The sequence below is a fragment of the Rousettus aegyptiacus genome, unplaced genomic scaffold (genome assembly GCF_014176215.1).
Source record: "Rousettus aegyptiacus isolate mRouAeg1 unplaced genomic scaffold, mRouAeg1.p scaffold_m13_p_7, whole genome shotgun sequence".
In the NCBI taxonomy this organism is placed as follows: Eukaryota; Metazoa; Chordata; class Mammalia; order Chiroptera; family Pteropodidae; genus Rousettus; species Rousettus aegyptiacus.
Genome location: NW_023416310.1, coordinates 21,641,543 through 21,651,259, shown reverse-complemented (window position 1 = coordinate 21,651,259; position 9,717 = coordinate 21,641,543). Strand labels below are relative to the sequence as shown.

The 9,717-nt window shown below is 36.7% G+C and overlaps 1 pseudogene; it reads left to right on the top strand.

Annotated features, from left to right (window-relative positions):
- The first annotated feature begins 7,323 nt into the window (after positions 1 to 7,323).
- LOC118606270 lies at positions 7,324 to 7,442 on the top strand (annotated as a pseudogene).
- The last annotated feature ends 2,275 nt before the right edge of the window (positions 7,443 to 9,717 follow it).

Sequence of the window (9,717 nt, the reverse complement as noted above, 5' to 3'; positions counted from 1 at the left end):
CTCACTCTCTTCTACCACACCTCCTTAGCAAAGGCAAGCTGACGGTTTTATAGAGTCCACGTGGCAGGGAGCAGAACAATTAAAATGGATACCAGCCAAAGAAATCTGTGAAGCAGATGATAATGTCAGATATACATTCAGAGCATTTTTATGTGGTTCTTAAATGGAAAGAAAGATTTCTCTTCTTTCAACCCTTCTGTTCATAATTTTTAACAAATGGGCTTCTTGGAATAAGCAAATTTAGAGATGGAAAGAAAAGATCTGTATATGGAACTGAAGTTTTAATTAAAGAGAGCATCCTTAAGAAAAAGTGCCAGGCAATTTGTAAGACCCAATTGAAAAATGATTTTAAGCTTATCCATGGAAAATAGTTCACAATGCATTGCTAAGTGAAAAAGCAAATTATAAAACCATATATACAGAGTGATTCGTTTTTGTAAATGCAGTAGACTCAATGTTTGTTGAAAGAAGACTATAAGATACTAAACTGACAGAAGTTAGCTCTAAGTGGAGGAATTTTCTTATTTTCTCTTTTCTGTTTGCCGATTTGTTCTAACTTTTATCAAACACAAATAATGTTTTTAACGATAAAAAAATATTTTAGAAATGTTCTAATCTACCACTCCCGTTATCTGTGGGGAAATATCTAAGGATGGAGAAGCAGTTTCCCTCATGGGGAGGAAAGATCATAAGACCTGACAGTGTGGACAATGGGTAACCAAGGAAGGACAATATTCTCCACAGCATTTAGTGCAGGCTTTTGCATCCAGTAGGAAACGAGCACTTACCAGACAAGATAAACTATAAGACAACAGCAAGAAGTCATGATTCTAAATATTGGGGACAACCAGCACGTCCCAAGCTAGACCAACCAATGAGTACAGAGAGGTTACAAATAAGATTGAAAGCTCGACATTCAGTTCCGAAGCAATACCACCGCTCCCACAACCCACGTACACATGTATACCTGAATTCCTTCTCCCATGTAGTCCATAGAACTTCCAGGGTTATAACCCAAATGTCCACCAGTTGGTAGTTCCTTGGACTGATTACCCTAGGTCACAACATGGTGGAGGTGTCATATATATTATCATGGTCCCTGCCTGCCCTCTTTTGTCCAGCCTGTTTACTACTGCTGCTCCATCACTCACTAAGGCCAACTGGTCTCCTCTAAACCAAGCTCAGCTGTTCTTTTCCCTATCCGAACATTTGAGAAACATCTGCTTCTCACCAGAACTGCAGAAGGGATCCCCACACAGAGCTGTTGAGTCCCTCCAGTACTCTCGTTGGTTCCACAGGCCCATTCTCTGTAGGATGGGCAAGTACTGCAGGGCTTGGAAGGGGAACTGCTTATAATATAGGGGAGTAAAAGCTATATCTGGGCAGCTAAGCACAGCCTCACATAATCTCTGCTCTCTAATATTGAAGCCCTGCTGCTTAACTTGGCCCAATCTGCCAAAAATTTTTCCTCACACAGTGATTTTTTTAAATCAAGGTTTTGTCTCACTCTTTCCTCTGGCTTCCTGTCGACTGCCTGAGTACCTCAGAAAGTTCAATATGTATCAAAATTCCCAAAATGGACAGAGGTCACATGTTTTCCCACAAGACTTTTGGCTCTAAGTAAAGCAAAATATATAGTTAAATCTCTTTCCCTGAATAGTCTATGTTAGTTGAGACATTAAGACGTACCCCCAACTTCTAAAGATGGTTAGAGGACTAATCAACTCCAAACACAAAGAGACTCATTAAGGGTGATATTGTTAATTCCACATGCCAGCCTCGCACAGCCTCACTTCTGATATGGTCATAATGCCTCTCACATAAGGGACTGGCAGAATAAAAGATTTTAATCAAAATTCCCACTCAAGGACTGGGAGGAGCTTTATTAATTTCCTCTAACCTCCCTATATTAGAGATGAGAAAACAGGTTCATGGTCACTCAAGGCAGATAGTGGTAAAAACAAAACAAAACAAACAAAAAAAACAAAAAACCCTAGATTCTAAGCCTCCCAATTTCTAATTCAGTGAAACAGAATACTAAGACCCTGGTATGAAAAAATAACTATGGTAATAGCATAATATACATAATGAGAAACGGTTAATTAACTCAGATTCGAACTGTGTACTAATTTGTATCTTTTTCTTTGACAAATGTCATTCTCTTTAATCCTTCACGTTTCCTCATTTTATGTGGATTTACATAACGGAAAACTTCAGAAGTCATGTGGAGTTCAGGTGAGGCTTGATCTAGCAGTTTAACATCGACACCAAAGACTGCCTTCTTCAGTGTCTTCTTCATCCTAAGGTTTCATCCTGTGGTTGGAAATGGACTCCAAGGGCTTCCAATGCTACTTAATTTTTGTTACTATCCAGCAAGAATGGAGTGTCTTATTATGTAGGCTTTTTGAAATTTCAAGAAAATTTCTTTCTAAGAGGCCTCTAGAAAATATTTCTCCACAGCTTATTGGATCAAAATAGGTCACACTGTGATCAGGGGGAAAAAAATGTCATGATTTGGTTAAAACCAAAAAGGGCACACTCCAGATCTGAAGTTGGTCAGGGTCATCTGTCCCAGAAATAGAGATATGTATGGGATAGGGGGCCGGAAAGGTGACAAGGGGTGAATTCTAAATAGAAATCAGAGCCTATTACAAAAAAAGCAAGGGAGAAATAAGTTAAAATGACACATGGTCACCACAGTCATGAAATAACATGAATATCTACTCCAGAAAAAGCCATCCAAGAGGAAGCAGCAGCATATTTCTGTTATGAGCTGAGAGTAGAGATTATACTTGCCCACTGCATAAAATGTCACTTTCAAACCCTTTTCACCTTTTTTGTATAATAATGAGTATATCATCTCAGAGACTCCCCCATGAATTTTTAAAAGTCATCATATGATTTTTATATTTTATGTGAAATATTTAAAGTTAAAATATTTGCAATCAATTTTCCAAACTAAAAAAATCTAAGAACACAGTTCTCCAGAATACTTCCCTTGCTTGAGATATCAGCCGTAGTTTAGGATTCCCCAAAGCCACTCTCCTTTCAGAGCAGCTGGCTATAAATTTGAGGATCCCCACAGACTCTCTCAGGTTTGATAATCCACTATACTTACAATTTTATTGTAGTAAAAGGGTAGATATTAGAACCAGCCAAAGGAAGATATGCACAGGGATAAATATGAAAAGTTTCAAAAGTGAAGCTTCTATCATCCTCAGGGATGTGTTACCCTCCTAGCATTAAAATACGACAGTACTCAAAACATACCGGGATGATCACCTGAGCTTAGTGTCCAGAGTTTTTATTGGTGTTTCATTACATAGGCTTGATTGATTGAGTCATTCATTGGCCATGTGACTCAATCTCCAGCCTTCCCCCCATCCCCAGAAGTCAGACTGGTATGGAGGTTGGGACGGTATCATGTGGCTCGAAGTCCCAATCCTCTAATCATATAGTTGGTCTTTCTGAGTGACCAGCCCCATCTTGAGTCATTTCATTAGCACACAAACCACCAGGTATCATCCGACCGTCCCACCACAAAAATGTAAAGACAGTCCTAACAATCTGGAAATTTTAAAGGTTTAGAGGTTACCTCTCAGGAACCAGGGACAAAAGCCAGCCAAATTCTTTATGATGCATATTTCATTTAGATCAGTGATATTACTAAAGTTGTATTATAATATTTTGCTATATTTAATATTATTAATAAATCAACATCCATCTCTTCACCATTTAACAAGTCCCATGAAATGCTTAATTTATTTTAAGTTAATTATGTAACATAAAATATGATTCTCAAGAAACAGAATTTAAAATTTGCATCATATTTGAATTAGGGCCTAAATATTTATGTAACTAGAGACTAAATTTAACTATTCTTGTATCAAAAATAAACAAAAACTATTATAATGACCCAATGTTTAAATTCTTACATTTTATTCTTTTAATTAAAGAACTTAGTTTTATGATTCTGTGGAGTTTTTTCAAATACGATTTAGAAACATTTCTCTGAAAATAATTCATTGCATGGTATTTAACCTTTATTTTCAATATATAAAAAGTCAATTGGTTTTAATCACCAATATAGTTTCTGTTATTTCGCTTTGGAGTTTTTAAATTAATGCTGGGGTTTCTCTTACAATGTTGGTAGGAGCAGTGATTCATTACTTTAATTCATTAGTTTAACTATGCTAACATGGGCTCCACACTATCAACGGTACAAAATGAAAACAAAGTATTATTTAAAGGACTATAATAGAGACTCACCCTTTTACTCTTTTATAAATTAACTGAACTACCAATCACACTCTGTCAATACCTGCTTTTCCTCGCTTTGAAGGATTTCTTTGTTTAAATCAAACTATCAAAGTAAAATTAAAAATAATATAAACTGCATCTATTTAAACTCGAAAACTGATGACTTTTGACAACTGTGTATACACACACACACACACACACACACACACACACACATGAAACCACCACTACGATCAAAATACAAAACATTTCCATCACCCTCAAAAGAGTCTTCCTTCTCTCCATCCCAGGTTCCACTGAGCAATTTTTTATCACATAGACATATATTTTATGTTTTGTTTATCCAATTAGCAAATTCTGATATATATTTGGGTTCTCAGCTTTGGACTATCATGAATAATGATGCTATGAATATTTGCATACAAATTCTTTTTGTAACAAAAGTTTTTATTTCCCCTGAGTAAATGCCTAAGAGAGGTATTCTGGTTTCTATGGTAAGTATATGTTTAACTTTTTAAAATACTGCCATGCTCTTCTAAAATAGTTGAACCATTTTATATTTATATGTGCAAATCTGTTGCTCATTTAAAAACTAAGTTGTCTGTCTTATTATTCAGCTGTAAGCAGAATTCTGTATATATTCTAGAATTGAGTTATTTGTCAGATATATGCATTGCAAATATTTCCTTCTACTCCTTCTACTCTATGGCCTGCATTTTTATGTTCTTGATGGTGTCTCTGGATGAGCAGAAGTCTTTTATTTTAATGAAATCCAATTTATTATTTTTTTTGTTTTTTTGTAGTTTGTGCTTCATGTGTTGCATCTAAGAAATTCTTGCCTATCCAATTACACAAAGTTTTCTCCTATGTTTTCTTAAAAAAATGTTGTAGTATTGGCTTTTAATTTTGAGTAAGGACTGATATTTTCTCTTTTCACATGGAGATCAGTTACTCGAACACCATTTGTTGAAAATCGATTGATAATGAGACTATTCAGATTTACTGTTTAATTTTATATAAATTTTTCAAGGAATTTGTCTATTTCATCTAAATTATCTCATTTTTTGGCATATATTTGTCATACACTCTTATTTTCTTTTAATAGCTGCGAGATCTGTAGTGATAACTCCTCTTTCCAGTGCTGGTGATGTAGGCTCTTTTTATTCATCAGTTTAACTAGGAATTTATCTATTTTGTTGATCTTTTCCAAGGACCAGCTTTTGAATCATATCTTTCATTTTCTTTGACATTTGCCCTCATCTTCATTATTTTCTTCCTTTCACATACCTTAGCTTTACTTTGCTTTTCTTTTTCTAGTGTCCTGGTTTGGTACCTCAGGTCATTGTTCTTTTATTCTTTCTTACTATAAACATTTCAAGCCACAAATTTCCCTCTAAGCACTTCTTTAGCTATACCTTACAAATTTTGATATATTTTACTTCTGTTATCACTGAGTTAAAAATATTTTCTATTCCTTAATTGCAAAATATTTAGGTTTTACCGAAATATCTTAATGTTATTGGTTTCTAATTGATGTCATTGTAGTCAGAGAACATATCTGTATTATTTCAGTACATGTAAATCTATTAAGGTTTGTTGTGTGGCTCCAATATGGTATATACTGGTGGCTATACCATGTACAATAAAACTAATGTGTATTGTACACTAAAATGAATGTTTACTTTCCAGTTATTGAGTTGGAGGGAGTTCCATAATTATTAGTTAGGTCAAGAAAGTTGATGATGTGTTCAGACTTACTATGTCTTGACTGACTTTTGGCGAGTTATCCTATAAATTCCTGAGAGACAGTTAATAAAACTTCCTACTAAAATTCTAGAATAATCTCCTTATAATGATGTCAATTTTTGCTTCGTATATTTTGAGGCTGTATTAGTGCACATATACACTTATGTTGGTTTTGTTCTCTTATCATTCTTTTTGACTTCTGGCAATATTTTTTTTCTCGAAGCCTATTTTATCTGATATTAATACAACCACTTCAGTATTTATACGCAGCTTTTGTGGCACACCTTGTCCCACCCACTTATTGTCATCTGTCTATATCTCTATATTTCAGGTGCATCTCTCCTAGTCATACAGAGTTGGGTCTTGCCTTTTTAACCATTCTGACAATTGTCGCCTCTTAATGGAAGTGTGAGTCCCTTAACACCACAACTGTGAGCTCAGCTATTACAGTTACCTCAAAGACACAGAACTAAGGTCTTCTCTGATGCCGGCAAAGGGATCAGCTATGAATTTCAACACTGCAAACAACCACAAAGACAAAATGCAAACATATATACTTAGGAAAATAAATAGGGACATTTAAATTGACTTCAATGGAATATTTGAAACCTCAGTAAATTCAAAATAAAACAGCTGTGAGCTCCCCGGAGGACAAAATTCACTTTGTGTTGCAACAGTTATATTTTTTAATTTTAATGTCATTGTCAGAGCCTTAACAGCTTAATAGGTTTATTGAGTCCAGAAACCCATTCACTATTTAAATATTTTTGTTTTACAATTAATGGATAAAATCGAGGAAATAAATTCTTCATGAAAATCGTCTGCACTAGAAATTTTAAAGAGATCGATATTCATAACAAAAGCCTGTTCTTAGTCTTGACTAAAATATGTAAAATGACAAATCAAGCAAGGTCTTCTCTTTTCCTGAAACTCTCAGATAGTAAAAGAACTAAATTAATGGCTAACACTTTTAGGGTTTTTGTTAAAATGTGATCCAATATTTTCTATTCAAAGATTCTTCAAAATGGGTAGCTAATTAGTTCAAACAAGAAATGTCTAATTTCTTGCTAATGTGCATATTTCAAAATTAATTGATCATTAAACAATGAATAACTTAAATAAAATGTTCTGATTCTCAGTGGAAAGATAATTCTACCCACCTTCGAAGCCCCTAGTTAAGACTCATGTCTTTCCTGAACCCTCCAGACCGTGAGCGACAACCAGTCCATACAGGTGCTAGGACTCAATAACCAACATGCAGCCCAGCTTCTTGGCAGGTAGAACCATAATTTTTTTCCATCATTAATTTATCATACAATCTACGGCCATATCACCCTGAACAAGCCCGATCCTGTCTGATCTCGGAAGCTAAGCAGGATCAGGCCTGGTTAGTACCTGGGTAGGAGACTACCTAGGAAGACCAAGTGATGTAGGCATAAAAAATAAAAAAAATAAGGGATTGTAAGCTGACAAGGTTCTTGCAATCTGTGAGGTCAATCAAGGGTTGCCTCACCTAAAAAATTTTTTTTTAAATTCATCATGCACAATGCACCGGACACCATGCTATGTTTTAAACATACGTTATCTCAATTTATCTTTAGCAATCCTTCAGAGAGAACCCAGGGTTCAGGCCACATAACTTGGCAAGGATCTCACAGTTAGTAAATGGCAGAGCACAATTTAAAACCTGCTGTTTTGTTTCCAGAAACCATGCTCTTAATCTTCGTGGTATCTAACTCTACCAACCACCCCATCATTGTAAAGCCTTCCATTCTACCATGGAAGACATAATGCCTCAAGTGCAAATATCCTTGGAAGAACTAGCACAGAAAATACAATAATCCTACACAAGTATTTAAGTTATAAGACCTAAACATCTCCTAAAGGGAACTTGTTATAGAATCTTAAAGCACTAGCAGCTCAAAAGAAGGAGGAGAGAGGATGAAAGCAAACTTTAAAGTTTGATACCATGTAAACTCCATAGCCTAATCTCCATTTCTCAAATCCTAGGACTCTGGAGGGTCCACATCTGAAAAGGCAAGGTCACTTCCTGGCTCAGCAAATGCAAGATATCACCCAACACACGAGGAACACTTCCATCTCTACCACAGTGGTCACACATGCGCGTGTGCACGCACACACACACACACACACCACCACCACCACCACCACCACCTCTATAGCTAGAATCCTCAAAGAACTAATCGAAAGGAGAATGCACTTTTCTGCTCTAAGCCTCAGTTTATTCATCTCCAAAATAAGGTGTTTGTACTTGAAATGATCTCTAATGTTCTAACCAATTCTCTCTCTCTCGCGCACACACACACACACACACACACACACACACACACACACACAAGTTCCACGATGGCTTATGCTTTTTATTGGCGGGGTGGGGGAGGTGAAAACCGTGAATGGATGAAGAAGTACAAATTAGTAAGTACAAAACAGTCACAGGGATAAAGAACCACTTTATTGAGGTATAATTGACAAGTACAATGGTTTACATTTTTGCTCATTGCCATGTTTGCAATGCCCAGAACTGTGTCTGACCCTTAGTGGATACATAATATTGCCAAATAAATTACTTGAAATGAACAGTATACTTCCAAATTGTGCATAATGAGTTGGGAGGATTTAGTAACCACCCAAGTCTCTGATAGCAATGTACACATCCAGGTCTTCTTGCTTGCGCAGCCCTGTGACTGGAGTTCGATGCATCATTATAAATTGGATACAGCTCACCTGTCCAGTCAGTGGTCCCTGCAAATTCTGAAGGAAAGCTTACACTGACACCACCATGTCCCTAAATTACACCATTCCTTGAGTCACTATGAGTCTGGGGTAATTCATTTAGGCCTCTCTAGAAAGCGCGGTGGATAAGCTAAGCCCAGCTCATCTAGGAATGCCATAGCTGGTTGTTGTACTCCCATCTGTTGGCTCCCCAAGGACCCAGCCTGTCGTCATCATTTCCGGCACAGAACAGGGACTCTGGATCCAGAGTTACTTGAGGTTGAATCCATCAGTGCTTGAATAGCTTCCTTCTTTATGTCTCTCTAAGACTGGAGGCAGCAAAGAAAGTGGTATGAGCTTTGCATGATGCTGGGACTATGTGTGGGTTTGGTTTTGCAGACAGCTTTGATCTCCTCATCTAGCCATTTCACACAGTGTACAAAAACCAACAGGATATTGGCTCAGAATGAAGACTCAGCAGATGAGATTCAGTATTACAGTGTCTTCTAAAAGAGATGGTCCTCCAGCCCTGTGAGTTCTCTGGAGTCAGAGGTGGTGTGCACTGGATGGAATATTGGTTTACTATTACACAAAGTGGAGCTCTTCGTTTTTACATAGGTGTGATGATCGTGAGCTTCTCTAGAACAAGAACGGGATCTGGATTGATTTTTCTTCCTCAGCACCTGGTCCTGTGCCTGGTACATGGCACAATTCAGCAAATCTGTTGCGGTACTATGTACACTGCACATAGCACTCAGAAGGATTCCTGTTCCCCTTTTGAAATTAAAAATAACAACCGTGTGCATATTTTTGTGCTTATCATTTCTAAATTAGTTACAACAAACAGGGATTGATTTTGTAATAAAAAAAATAAGTCGCTGTCCCTGCCTTTTTTGCTAATAGCACAGCATGGCCTCCTGTGTTTCTCGCCAGCACAGCAAACAAAAGTCATCAGACAATTGAAGTTTTTGTGGCATA